Below are 14992 nucleotides of genomic sequence, written 5' to 3'. Positions count from 1 at the left end.
CCCAGGACCCACCCAAAGGCATCAGTCACTGATACCAGTAAATAAGCACAAGAAAGGGGTTTTGAGCTCAACTTACACACTAGAAATATGGAATGTGGCCTTCCAGACCACTGGAAAAGGTCTCACTCAGAAGAAAAAGCTCCACAAGTCACACCAGAGAGATGCCCAGTTTCCACTGCAGGGAAACTATTAATATAAAAATGCCCTTAAAGTGTTTACAATGGGTAGCTTTAGAAACACCCACTCACTGACCTCCAATACTGTGCCTCCACTCAGGCTGAAGTCTCGACTGCCGTCTGTTTTGATGATTGGAACTGTCCTGCATTACTAGTTGAGTTGTGGCCCCAGTAGAAATCAGGATGGGACTGTGGTAGCCATTGGTAAGTGGGAAGCAGTTATGGCAAATCAGCTTTCAGGAAAATGCCCAGGCCACAAGAGTAATACACATGATGCTTCCAATGATTCTATAATCACACAATAAAAAGCATCCCAAGACTGGAGTTTCATACAGTCTTGCAGACTCCTAAGAGATGATGCTTGTGAGCATACCCATCTTGTCTGGCCTCATGGCCACAGCTCTGATAGCCTCATGTAGTAAAGTTGGGGTATTTATAAGATGGTACACGACCAACAACTAACTACATGCTCAAATTAGGCTCCCTATCTCTCTTTATTTTCTTTTTAATGAAGAGGCTCTAAATCCTCTTACACCCAGGGTTCTAAAAAGAAAACGATGTTCCCTCTCTGTCTGGGTGAGGTGAAGCAAAGATTGCCACAGCTGGACTCCAGCTTTTCAAGAAGGGGTGCCTGAACCCCCTAATGTAGAACTGGAAGAATGCTATTACCCTGCAGAAGAAGGTAGAGACTACGTTGATGATGTCAATGGCTATGGCTCCTCAAAGCCCACCTAAGTGGCAGACAACATGAGGGTTGTCACTCTGTGCTGCACTGACATATCTTCATGCAGAATACTTAAAAATCTTCAGAATATTATGTTATACCCTGCTTTTCTTGTAAACTTTTACAGAGGTATGTGGCAACACTGTGTTCCAACTCAGTCTTCCTGTACACCAAGAAAATGGCATCACCAGGTTATAAAAGGCAAAGTGTGCTTAACCATCCTTAGCTTACTGTTCCATTGGTGTTGGTATCTTCAAATGACACCTGTCTAGATTTTTATCTACTATAATCTTAGTCATCTCCAAAGACCACTTATTGCCAGCGGGTGAAAGGCTACAATCTCTTCTTTGCCCAACGGTCCACTCCAGTTTTCATAGGAGGGTAAGTGGCTTGGTGCTCAGGGATGCTGCTACAGCGGCTGTTGGTCTTTTTCAGGCTGTTCCATTGGAATCCACATCTAACCATGTGACAGTGTGACCCAGGAAACAGGCAGGTGAAGACGCCAACCACTAAGGCACAGACTCTGTGTCCCCAGCTGTCCCCATCCATATGGCCCCTCCTGGCCTGAGAGGCCACCAACGCATTCCTACGGGCCAGAGACCAATAGATTGGTGTCTCCTTCCCTATTATTTTAAAACATCTACTTTTCGTTTTCCCAACCTCTTAACATGAAGGAAAACGATAAAAAGTCAAAAGCATAACCATAAATCTACACAGCCTAGGATCCCAAAGCATGCCAATAAAAGGACTACCTTGAAGTTCAAATCATATTCACTATTTTAAAAGACAGGAGGGAATTCCCTGGAGGTCCAGTGGTTAAGACACTGCTTCCACTGCAGGGGGCACGGAGTGAATCCCTTGTTAGGTAACTAAGAACTTGCAAGCTGTGCCACACAGAAATCTATCAATCAATGACAAGAAAGGGTCCGTTGTAAAATAAAATGGTTTCCCCCTTTTCCCTTGACATTTAACTGAGTAAGTCTGGCTACCCAATAACATATCTGTATGAGAAGAGTTTATTCTCCAAAAGTGTAAGATAAACACAGCATTTGCAAATGTCTACATACACATAGGAGCTTATTTTTTCTCTTAGAATGTAAAATCAGACCTACTAACTCTCATCCTCTTCATCTAAAAGTACCAAGGAAAATGATATATAAATATCAGATACTAAGTGAATGCTAAAATAGTGTTTTTGAAATAGAGGAAATTTATAAAATTTAATTTTATATTAGAGAGTTTTCCTGTGAAAAATTATGGATAAGCACACCAATTTATCTTTATCTGTTATCTTCCAATAGTCCAGGCAAGGCTAATTAAATGAGAATCCTAAGATGCTTCTTCATTCATTTTTCTTGAGAGGCCTCTTCCCAGTGGTATTATTCTGCTAAGGAAAAAGCAAAATCACAGTCTACCATCTGATAATATTAAGGACATCTCTTACTACTAGAAAAATTCTTTATTCCAGATAAGATACATCAAAGGAACTCAGATTAAAAAGACAGAAAAGGAAAAAATGTTGGAAAATATATATATACACTTACATAAAAACTAGGATTTACTCCATTTGGCAACTACCACAGATGTGCTTTCAATGACATTATTCTGTCCTGGATGTGAAATACAGGAGCTGGATCCGGTTTATACAGACCAATAACAAATGTGTGAACAGTCAGTCTTTGCCTATTATCTTCTCTCTTTTCTCCTGTCAGCTCTCCTCCTGTACATAATCCCCAGGGCTTCATTCTTAAATCTTTCTTTCCCTTCTCTAGAAAAGTCACTCTCAGCCCAGTTTCAACTACTATCATTGACCTACTAAATATATTTTTCCAACCAGGAGTTGAACTGAATTTCAGATCCTCTTTTAATGTGCCTAATGGGCATCCCTAACTCAGTGCCCCCCACTACTGCCTCAGTTAAGCAAACAAAGAACTATCGTACATATTTATTGAATCAGTGGATTTGCACAGTTCCAAGTCATGCTGTTCAAGGGTCAACTCTGTGTGTGTGTGATGATATATATTATAAACAGATAATCTAATAGAATCACAATGTTTAAAGATATTGAATGGCATGCCTTACCAAACTCCAAATTGAATAATGAATTATTTTAAAACTGAAAGTTAAATGAACACTACTTCAAATTAAACCTTGGGTATTACTAGTCAAAGCTATGGTTTTTCCAGTAGTCATGTACAAATGTGAGAGTTGGACTATAAAGAAAGCTGAGAGCCCAAGAATTGATGCTACTGAACTGTGGTGTTGGAGAACACTCTTGAGAATCCCTTGGACTGCAAGGAGATCCAACCAGTCCATCCTAAACAAAATCAGTCCTGAATATTCATTGGAAGGACTGATGCTAAAGCTGAAACTCCAATACTTTGGCTACCTGATGGGAAGAACTGACTCATCTGAAAAGACCCTGATGCTGGGAAAGACTGAAGGCGGGAGGAGAAGGTGACAAGAGAGGATGAGATTGTGGAATGGCATCATCGATTTGATGGACGAGTGTGAGCAAGCTCAGGGAGTTGGGAGTTGGTGATGGACACAGAAGCCTGGCGTGCTGCAGTCCATGGAGTCCCAAAGAATCAGACACGACTGGGCGACTAAACTGAACTGACTACAGTAAACATTTACAGATTTAAGAAATGTACGTTAATACAATTAAGAAATGCACGTATTTTTTTTTATTAAGTGATACTAAATAGCATAGCCTGAATTTCCAAAGATGTTCTTTCAGTCCCAACAGCCTCCCTCCAAATCATACTACTCACCTATACTGACTTCAATTAAAACTTTTAACACCTACTGTGTTATGCTTAAAGTTTTTAACCAAGGATCTGATTATCAATGCTTTTCTCTCAATAAATTCTAATGCTTCCCTCCACGCCCTCAAACACAATTTGGAATATATATGAAGTTCCAACAAAACACAATTTGGAATATATATGAAATTTATCCTTTTTCCTTTCCTTGTCTTATCCAAAGGTCTCTATAACAGGTGGGACTGTATCACTGTTACAAATAAGAGTGGGAATAACAGGCACAGGGACAAAAGCATTAAGGATGAGAGAAAGGAAGAAACACTTTAGTATGTATATGTGGTGGTGGAGGGTGCGATTTATTAAAGGTACAGAAAATAAAGAACTAAAGAGCCCCTCGATGACAGTAAAAGAGGAGAGTGAAAAAGCTGGCTTAAAACACACCATTCAAAAAACTAAGATCATGGCATCCAGTCCCATCATTTCATGGCAAACAGATGGGGATAAAATGGAAAAAGTGACAGACTTTCTTTTCTTGGGTTCCAAAATCACTGTGTATGGTGACTGCAGACTTAAATTGAAGAAAGTAGAGAAAACCACTAGATCATTCAGGTATGACCTAAATCAACTCCCTTATGATTATACAGTGGAAGTGAGGAATAGATTCAATGGATTAGATCTGATATCGAGTGCCTAAAGAACTACAGACAGAGATTTGTGACACTGTACAGGACGCAGTGATCAAGACCATCCCCAAGAAAAAGAAATGTAAAAAAGCAATATGGCTGTCTGAGGAAGCCTTACAAATAGCTGAGAAAAGAAGAGAAGCAAAAAGCAAAGGAGAAAAGGAAAGCTATAGCCATGTGAATGCAGAGTTCCAAAGAATAGCAAGGAGAGATAAGAAAGCACTCCTCAATGATCAGTGCAAAAAAATAGAGGAAAACAATAGAATGGGAAAGACTAGAGATCTCTTCAAGAAAATCAAAGATACCAAGGAAACATTTCATGCATAGATGGGCACAATGAAGGACAGAAATAGTATGGGCCTAACAGAAGCAGAAGGTATTAAGAAGAGGTGAATAATCATAAGAACTATACAAAAAAAGATCTTCACAATCCAGATAATCACAATGGTATGATCATTCACCTAGAGCCAGACATCCTGGAATGTGAAGTCAAGTGGGCCTTAGGAAACATCACTATGAACAAAGCTAGTGGAGGTGATGGAATTCCAGTGGAGCTATTTCAAATCTTAAAAGATGATGTTGTGAAAGTGCTGCACTCAATATACCAGAAAGTTTGGAAAACTCAGCAGTGGCCACGGGACTGGAAAAGGTCAGTTTTCATTCCAATCCCAAAGAAAGGCAATGCCAAAGAATGCTCAAACTACCACACAATTGCACTCATCTCACATGCTGTAAAGTAATGCTCAAAATTCTCCAAGCCAGGCTTCAGCAATACATGAACTGTGAACTTCCAGATGTTCAAGCTGGTTTTAGAAAAGGCAGAGGAACCAGAGATCAAATTGCCAACATCAGCTGGATCATGGAAAAAGCAAGAGAGTTCCAGAAACATATCTATTTCTGCCTTATTGACTATGCCAAAGCCTTTGACTGTGTGGATCACAATAAACTGTGGAAAATTGTGCAAGAGATGGGAATACCAGACCACCTGACCTGCCTCTTGAGAAACCTATATGCAGGTCAGGAAGCAACAGTTAGAACTGGACATGGAACAATGCTGGGCTGGAGGAAGCACAAGCTGGAATCAAGATTTCCAGAAGAAATATCAATAACCTCAGATATGCAGATGACACCACCCTTATGGCAGAAAGCAAAGAAGAACTAAAGAGCCTCTTGATGAAAGTGAAAGAGGAGAGTGAAAAAGGTGGCTGAAAATTCAACATGCAGAAAACCCAAGATCATGGCATCTGGTCCCATTACTTCATGGCAAATAGATGGGGAAACAATGGAAACAGTGACCGACTTTATTTTTCTGGGCTCCAAAATCACTGCAGATGGTGACTGTAGCCATAAAATTAAAAAGACATTTGCTCCTTGGAAGAAAAGTTATGACCAACCTAGACAGCATATTAAAAAGCAGAGACATTACTTTGCCAACAAAGGTCTGTCTAGTCAAAGTTATGGTTTTTCCAAGTCATGTATTGTTGTGAGACTTGGACTATAAAGAAAGCTGAGCACTGAAGAATTTATGCTTTTGAACTGTGGTACTGGAGAAGACCCTTGAGAGAGTCCCTTGGACTTCAAGGAGATCCACCCAGTCCATCCTAAAGGAAATCAGTCCTGAATATTTACTGGAAGGACTGATGCTAAAGCTGAAACTCCAATACTTTGGCCACCTGATGGGAAGAACTGACTCATTTGAAAAGACTCTGATGCTGGGAAAGATTGAAGGTGGGAGGAGAAAGGGAGGACAGAGGATGAGATGGTTGGACAGCATCACCAACTCAATGGACATGAGTTTAAAAAAACTCCAGGAGTTGGTGATGGACAGGGAGGCCTGGCATGCTGCAGTCCATGGGGGTCGCAAAGAGTCAGACACGACTGAGAGACTGAACTGAACTGATGGTGACTGCAGCCATGAAATTAAAAGATGCTTGCTTCTTGGAAGAAAAGCTATAACTAACCTAGACGGCATATTAAAAAGCAGAGTCATCACTTTGCTGACAAAGGTCCAAATAGTCAAAACTATGGTCTTTTCAGTATTTGTGTATGGATGTGAAAGTTGGGGCATAAAGAAGGCTGAGCACCAAAGAACTGATGCTCTCAAACTGTGGTGCTGGAGAAGACTCTTGAGAGTTCCTTGGACAGCAGGGAGATCAAATCAGCCCATCCTAAAGAAACTCAACCCTGAATATTCATTGGAAGGACTGATGCTAAAGCTGAAGCTCCAATACTTTATTACTCTGATACAAAGAGCCAACTCATTGGAAAAGACCCTGATGATGGGAAGGATTGAAGGCAAAAGGAAAAGAAGGCGGTAGAGGATGAGATGGTCAGATAGCATCACCAACTCAACGGACATGAATTTTAGCAAACTCCAGGATAGTGAAGCCTGGTGCTGCAGTCCATGGGGCCTGAAAGAGTCGGACACGACTCAAGAGACTGAACAACCACCACAAAGGAAAATGAATGATAAGATGAAAATCTCAGAAGAGTCTCAAAGAATCAATTAGTAGTATTAGACCTGGGGGCTTCCCTGGTGGTCCAATGGCTAAGACTCTGTGCTCCCCATGCAGGGGGCGCAGATTCAATCCCTGGTCAAGGAACTAAATCCCACCTGCCACAACTAAAGATGCCATCTTTCGCAACTAAGACCCAGGACAGCCAAATCAATGAATATAGTTTTCTGAAGTGTTATATGCCTGTTACCCCATTACCCACAAAACGACTGTCACTTTGAAACTTGTAGAGGTACTTCCTCTACAATCTCATCCTTTAGCTAAGATGCCACTTTAACAATAATATCACTGTTTGGACACCATTTTCATCAGCACATTAACTTGAAGGTAGACTGAAATGCTTTGAAAGCAGGAGTAGGAAGTTAGGTATTAATCAAAGATTACAGTGATAGAAAAGTATGACAGTCCCCTCTTTATTCTTGAAAACGTATACCTCAAAAACAGAGCAAATAGCTAATTTTCCAAATTTTATATGACACATTCATTCACACTCTCTCCATATAGTTCTTTAATCTATGACACCCCCTTTTAAAAAAAGTATATACATGATTTGGGGGGTGAAAAAATGAGAGGATAGCCATTTTTCTGTACAGACTCAAAAGGGATCCTCCATCAAAAGACATAAGAAAAACACTAAAGCACTGAGTGTCTACACAGAAACAGAAAACAATGAAGGTAATAAAGAAAGTCAACACTTTGGAATATATAAACAAGCATCTATAAATTCCCCCTTTTATACAAAGAAACATATGCAAGACAAAAGCAAAACAATGCATACAAGTGGGGTTAAAAACATTCTACATTTATAGTTCACAAAACATTTCCCACTCTGCCATTTTTTTTTAAAGATTTTTGTTGTTGTGGACTATTTTTAGTCTTTATTGAAAATTTGCTTCAATATTGCTTCTGTTTTATGTTTTGGTCTTTTGGTGGAGAGACATGTGGGAGCTTAGCTTCTCCACCAGGGATCAAACATACACCCCTACACTGGAATGGGAAGTCTTAACCACTGGACTGCCAGGCAAGTCCTTATATTTTGTTATTTAATCTTCACAAAATTATGTGATCCCATCCTAAAGGAACGACCTGCCCAAGATATCACAATAGCAGATCCAAGACTAGGATTCAGGTTTTTTAATTTCTCTGAACTATTTTGATACTTAAAGATATCAAAGGGAATTTAAATAAAGAAAATAAATTCACTTTTGAGTGATTACATGTACCAAATACGATGTTAAGACAGTTTATTTGTATCTTCTCATTTAATCCTCACAATCATCCTCATGAAACATTATTATCATTTGGCAGGTGAAGCTAAACTAGCAGAGAGGTCAGAGAGGTCACTTGTCTAAATTAGAAAGAGGAAGAGCCCAGAGTCACTTCAAATTCCACATACTCGATAGCAGAGACTGCCACTTGCTTCCCAATATCCACTATCTACTTACTCCTCAGCAATAATGTATCTGATATTTAGCTCAGCAAAGTGCCATAGAACTAAGAACCTTTATTTGTATTTCCTAGGTTTTCTTGCAACTAAATATGATCAAAGCACTGAGTCAAAGTACTGCACTCCAACTTCCAGGAAGCATACTAAAGGGATGTACTCTCGTTGGTCCATGCTCCATGGTTGTTATGTATCTCTAACATCCATTTGGAGTAAGTCAACTCTAAGAAAAGCACAGCTACATGTTAGAAGAACTTGACTGCACAGTGCCATAGCCTTAAACTGTTTACTATCTCTTTTTCATGAGGAAGAAATAAGTTTAATTTATGTCAAAGATATCAGGGGATTCCTTTATAGTCAAAAAAGATAAACTACTAAACATACAAAACTAAACATTCAGTTGCATAGTATATTTAATTAATGAGTGTCTACTATGCACTTTATCTGAAGACACTGAAAATCATGGTAAGAAATGAAGTCCCAGCCCTCTGAGAACTGAAAATGAGCTGATGTTAAAATGTCATGAATAAGAAAAAGTGTTCAGTATGACTAAGCACTAGGAAAATGCAAACAAAAACATGAAACTACCTCACATACAGGATGGTTACTATCAAAAAGAAAAAAAGAGCAATAACAACAGAAAATAACAAGTGTTGGGGAGGATGTGGAGAAACTGGAAGCCTTGCAAACTGTTAGTGGGAATGTTAAATAGTGCAGCTGCTATGGAAAACAGTATGGCAGTTCCTCAAAAAATTAAAAATAGAATCAACATACAATCCAGGAATTCCACTTTTAGGTATATACCCAAAAGAACTGAAAGCTGAGTCTTAAAGAGGTATTTGTACACACATGCAACACTATTCACAAGAGCTCAAAGGTGGATGCAAGCCACCTTTATGCCAGATGAATAAATAAAAATGCAGTATACACACAATGCCTTTGAAAGACATCAGATTCTGTTACATGCTTAACATGAATGAATCTTATGCTCAAACTCACAGAGACAGAAAGCATAATGGTGGTTGTTAATGGCTGGGGCACTGAGAGATTGGGGAGTTAAATGTTTTATGGGTACAGGTTGTCAATAATGGAGGACAAAGAAAAGAGTTCTCGAGATGGCCATAGTGGTGGTTGCAAAATATGTGTGTACTGAATACCACTAACCTTTTAAGATGGTAAAATTTAGGTGTATACTATACCGTAAAAAGAAAACTGGAAAAAGAAAAAATTGTCATGAGCAAATTAACATGCAAATGTTCACACATCCCCAACTAAAGGGCCTGAAATACTACCGTTAAATAATCTGTAGGTTAGTTACTAAAATTCCTAAAATACTTTGTGGTATAAAGAAAACCTATGTTTTCTCTGGAATCCAAATAACATTTCTAATGATTTCACTTAACAGAGAAATGTTACATCAGAGTATCTCTGGAACGTGGCACAAAATTTCAAAAATTTCCTGAGATGCAATGCACAGTACAGTTCAAAGTTCATCACATTTAACATGTTAAATGTCGGGCCTTCTTTCCAAATTTTCTTTCTGGACACTATGCTGAAAAAAACAATTGGGAAACTGTTGAGAACATCAGGGAAGGATTCCAATGCTGCTATAATTGGGCAAACTCACATGTATTTTCAAGACGCAGTTTTCTGATAAAGTATCAAAAGACTGAAATAATGCCAAATATGGGACAGCAGAGCAGTAAGGTCTGATCTTATACCGCCAATCCATGCTCTTATCTTTGTACTTCTAATAACATGAAGGTAAGAGCTAGTATTAGAAGCGGTTGAGAGAGAGACAGAGAGAAAGGAGGACTGTTAAGAAGATGAACGGAACAAAAACATTTAAGGGGCAGTTTTTGTTTGTCTGTTTTTATCACATTTTGTGGTGCGCTGTCACTTTTGAAAGAAAAGTAGTAAAAAAAAAACTGGCATAACAATATTCATACAAATTTGTTCTGCTAACTCATCAATTCACAGATAGAGTAGACTCCTCAAGACACTGAAGAGAGAAGTGACTGACAGGGCAAAGAACAGAGAACAATGAAATTAAACTACACACTTTATGAGGACAGAATCCCCATCTATTTTATTCTCTACTAATATCCCCAATGGGAAGCACAGAACCTCAGAAAGGACAGCATTAAGAGTCAGGGAGTTACTTTAAAGGAGTTTGTTATGCTGAAGTATAACTGGAGATGAAAAAAAAAAATAGCTATTTTCAATATTAAACACCAACACCAAGCAAACTGTGCCACATAATATCTAAATGTAACTGTTAGAAATTTAAGTTTTCAGTTTCTCATAAGAAACAAACAACCCAAACCTACTGCTACTTCCCATCCTTGTTATACAACTGATATTGAAATAATTACTTTTGTTAACAATTAAAGTAGGGGCTAGGGTTAGGGTCAGAAAGGAGAGGAAAAAAGATATAAGCAGATATAAGCAGGGTTCCATGCAGATCAGACTCTAAGGGAGTAGAGCTGGCTAGCTCTGTGGCTTTTGTCCTCCAAGCCAATTTTGAAAGGGAAAAAACACTGGAAAAGAAAACACTGAAACTAACACCATGGCATCAGTTACCATGAAGCCAGAAAATCAGTCCTTTTCTGCAAGCTGAACATTTACACAGATATGTATGGCACATAAATCTAAAGTATATAATATACAGATATTTTTGAAGATATTATTTCTTAATGACCCTAAAAATACGACAAGCAGGAAAATTCCCAAGTATTGCAAGACAATTTACCCAACCTCTGCGCCTAATCTCCCCTATTCAACCCCTCTTCAAACAACTGCACATGCCAGTACAGCTAACAATGAATAATACTACTTTTCTCATTGTTCTTATCATTATCTACCCCCTCAATTAAATAACATTTCTAAAGGTTCTTTTCTCAAATGCTTATGACAATCCCACTTGCAGAGAGCACTCTTCAAAAACTAACCAGCCATAAAGTCTCTACAAATCTACCTCACTTAAGTACTCCCTCACCAAGAAAACTGCTATCAGCAAACAACATACAATAAAACTCAATTTTCTCTCTCTTCGTGGGTTGTTCATGGGTACAGAAGCTCTTTCTTCACCCATTTTCTGTATTTAGCTTTCTGTCTGCTCCCCAGAGGAAAGTGTCATGTCTCAAAGTGTGGAACAATTCATTCTGCTCTGTCCCATTCCCCTGATCTGGCCCAGTGTTCAGTCCTTCAGCTCAGAGGGAGAAGAGAGGACTTGAGATCACTCTAGTGACTTATCCAGGAGCAAATTCCAGGGGACTACAAATAGGGGAAAGTAAGAATTGGGGGATAATTTGAAAGGTATGTTTCATCTTGTGTCCCAACAAAGTAATGCACTAAGCTTGCTTGGTGTTCAGAGGAAACAATGAACCTTCACTTTAGAACTTTCTTTACAATATGGCTAAGAAGTGTTAGAATATTTATAAGATACTGCTGGTAATTTCCCTCTGGTGAGCAAAAGGTGACAGAATGAGAAGGGAAAAGGGGGAAAAAAAGGACAATTTCTTGTTGTTACTCTCCCCTCCATCCCTAGGTGCCATCATATTCAGGAGAAATGATTAACTTATCCAACCAGGAATTGGGCTTCCCAGGTTCGATCCCTGGGTCAGAAAGATCCCATGGAGTGGGAAATGGCAACCTACTCCAGTATTCTTGACTGGAGAATCCCATGGACAGAGGGGTCTAGCAGGCTGCAGTCCATGAGGTCGCAGCAAAGAGCTGAACACAGCTGAGCACACATGGATATCATAACCAGAAACTAAGATCAGTGGAATTTTAGCTGGTAGCCACAAGTCTTGAAGTGTGATATTTAACAGCTCCTTACCCCCTGCAGAGAGAAAGGCAGGATGAGAAAACTGGCTCTTGACTAAGCAGAGGATTCTCAATGTGACTGAACAGAAGACTGAATTTGCTGCTCCCCTTCTTGGTTCTCAGAATCAGACTGCCCACCTCCCCAACAAGGAGACTCCAGCATCTGGGGGCAAGGATAAGAGAAGATGAGAGAAAACAAGGCAGACAGAGGGAGAAAAACATCAGCCATGTTGCCAAACTAACAACTAAATCCATGACGTGAAAGAAGGAAACTAATAGCTAACCAAGACAGAATGGAATAAACAAAAGATCACGTCAAAACAAAATAGGCCTCCTCCCCTTTGACACACCAAACAATATAAAAGAAATTTAAACTATAACTACCTAACAACTATATGAGAGCCTTTCATTCCGAAAGTTAGAAAATGAATGATGACTCTCCAAGACTGAAATTTCAGAGGCTGTTTTTAATCCAAATGAATATTTTACAGTGTTTGGACAATCAACTGTTTTTTCAACGACCTTGAAACTATCCGATGTTATCAAAGTGAGGTTTAAAACAAATAATATTTACATTTTAATGGTTAGTTAAAAGTTAAGTCGTCCATAAACATAATCAACCTATCAAGCCCACAAAAAGAAAATCTTCCATATTAGGCTGCCCAGTTTCCATACAGATTTCAAATCTAACCCAACTCCACAAAGATGTGGGAACAAGTCTGGTAATTAATGGGAAAACAGCACAATGAAAAAATTTACAAGGAGGTTACATGGAGCACGGTTAGTACAAAAATCCTACTCCCAGCAGAGAATCAACGCCTCATCTCTATTCACACACGTACGGGGGATAAAACAAATCTGCTACCAGAGATGAGGACAAATTAGTAAGGCAAATCTGAAGTTATTATCCTCAACTATTTTGTATTTATGGGGGGAGGGGGTTAAAAGATTTGCATCATGGTCAAATGCCTTTTAAAAAAATCACTACGTGCAATTATTAAATGTCACCCGATTCTTATCCAGAGGACTGTCAAAAGGAAAAGAGGGAATGGCTGTCACTCTTTCTAAAACGTAAGGAGGAAAATGTGAAATCAGAACAGAATTAACTGCAGGACCATCACCACCCCCGCCCGCCTCGGTCTCACACCACAGGAATCCGTCTGATGGCACCAGGCGAGGCAGCGATTACCGGGCTCCCGGGGACAGGTTAGCGCCACGCGAGTGCGGCTCGGCCGCGCCTTCCCGGGTCACCACACCCCCTCGCCGAGGGGGGACCGCACTGCTCCGCGCTCGAAGCCGCCGCCGCCTCCCTCCCTCCAGCTTCCCGCACCGGCATCCTCAACCCCTCTCGGCGCGCACTCCCCGCCCCGGGGTCTGCCTCGCGCCCGCCGCCCCCGGCTCTGAGGAGACCACCGGCCTCCGCAAGACTCCGTCCCCGGCGGCTCCCGGGCTCCGGCCAGCTCCTCCGGAGCACGTTCCGCCCCAACTCGGCCGCGGGGGGCGAGGGGGGTGTTGAGGCGGAGGGCGGGAGCGCCTCCCCTCTCGCCACGACCCCCGGGGAGGGACGTGAGGGTCCAGCTCACCTGGCTCGGGCGGCTCCTCCCTCGCTCTTGGCCGGCGGCGCCGGGCTGGGGGCCTCTGAGGGCAGCGCCGGCGGCCGGGCGGGCTGGAAGTCCGAGAAGGAGGGCAGGGGAAGGGGGGTCGGGATGCCGGGAGCCGCCTCCTTTCTCCGCTGCCGCCGCCGCCGCCGCCGCGGCTCCAGCAGCCAGGCCCGACGCCCTCGCCCACTCACCCCCCGCCCCCTTGCTCACAGCCGCGCGGTTGGTGCGGCTCTCCCTCACCCCCACCCCGGCACACACTCAACCCCCCCCCCGACACACACACACACACTCACCCCCGGCCGCTCCGCACTCCCTCACACTCCCTTCACACTCAATCGCTTGCCTTGCGTGCGCGCGCTCCCGCGCGCGACCCCGCTCGCACACAGCGCGCGCGACGCCGGCGGGGGCCGCCCCGCGCTCCCTGAGACCGAAGCGCCGCGCACCGCCCGCCCGCGTGCCGAGGACCCGCGCGCACCCCCGGCCCCGCCCTCCAGGCGCTGCTGCGGCGCGGCCGCGGGCCGGGGGGCGGTGGCCGGCGAGCGAGGGGCTGAGCCAGCTAGCCAGCCAGTCGAACCCGGCCGAGAGGATCTGACACCTGCGTCGGGACCCGCCCCTCAGGCGCCCCGTCCCCATTCGCAGCCCTTGCGGCCTCTGGGGTCGAGGCGAGGCGGTGGGCGCGCGCACCCGGAGGGCTATGGGAGCGCGAGAGCGCTTCGAGGACGCGCCTTCCCCGCCCGCCCCGAAACCGTCCTCACTGAGAAAGGGAAACCGGTGGAGGGGCGAAGTCTGTTCCCAACTCGAAACCGCGTGGTGAATCCCTTCCGTTGTACATCCCCTCCCCTCCCTCACAGCCCCTCCTCGGGCCCCACTTAGTCCACCCCTGACGCGAGCCCCCTGAGTCCCCGGACGCGGTGGGCGGTGTGCGTGTCCGCCCCTCGGCGCCTCCCGCCCGGCCCCGCCCGGCCCCGCCCACCGCCCGCGCTCCGCTGCGGACCCTGGTCCCCGCGAGTCCCTTCAAACGGTGGTCTCCCCTCCGGAGGCAGGAGGCAAAGATCTGGGGACAAAGATCGTAAATACCTCTGAGGTCCTTCTCCGTGTTCAGAGTAAGGACAATGCCTCTGTATAGTGTGAGGCCAATTTTTAACTACATCCTATGTTCTCAGGGCTTTTGGCAGGTTTTAAGATGCAGGCGGGGCCGCGTGGCACAGCCAGCTCTACCACTTAGAAACCAGTGTAAACCTTGGGCAAATGAAGT

The 14992-nt window shown here is 42.9% G+C and overlaps 1 protein-coding gene across 5 annotated transcripts in view; it reads right to left on the bottom strand.

Annotated features, from left to right (window-relative positions):
• Positions 1-13956, bottom strand: part of RIMKLB (ribosomal modification protein rimK like family member B) — a 45067-nt gene extending 31111 nt beyond the window's left edge. For all 5 annotated transcript variants that reach the window (XM_040235093.1, XM_040235096.1, XM_040235094.1 and 2 more), the window contains exon 1: positions 13720-13956. The gene's annotated coding sequence lies outside the window, so the exon portion shown is untranslated. The remainder of the gene's footprint in view (positions 1-13719) is intronic.
• Between the last annotated feature and the right edge of the window lie 1036 nt (positions 13957-14992).

The sequence above is a fragment of the Oryx dammah genome, unplaced genomic scaffold, assembly GCF_014754425.2.
Source record: "Oryx dammah isolate SB20612 unplaced genomic scaffold, SCBI_Odam_1.1 HiC_scaffold_29, whole genome shotgun sequence".
NCBI classification, from domain to species: domain Eukaryota; kingdom Metazoa; phylum Chordata; class Mammalia; order Artiodactyla; family Bovidae; genus Oryx; species Oryx dammah.
Note: the sequence above shows the minus strand (reverse complement) of the source record. Positions and strands in the feature narration are given on the sequence as shown.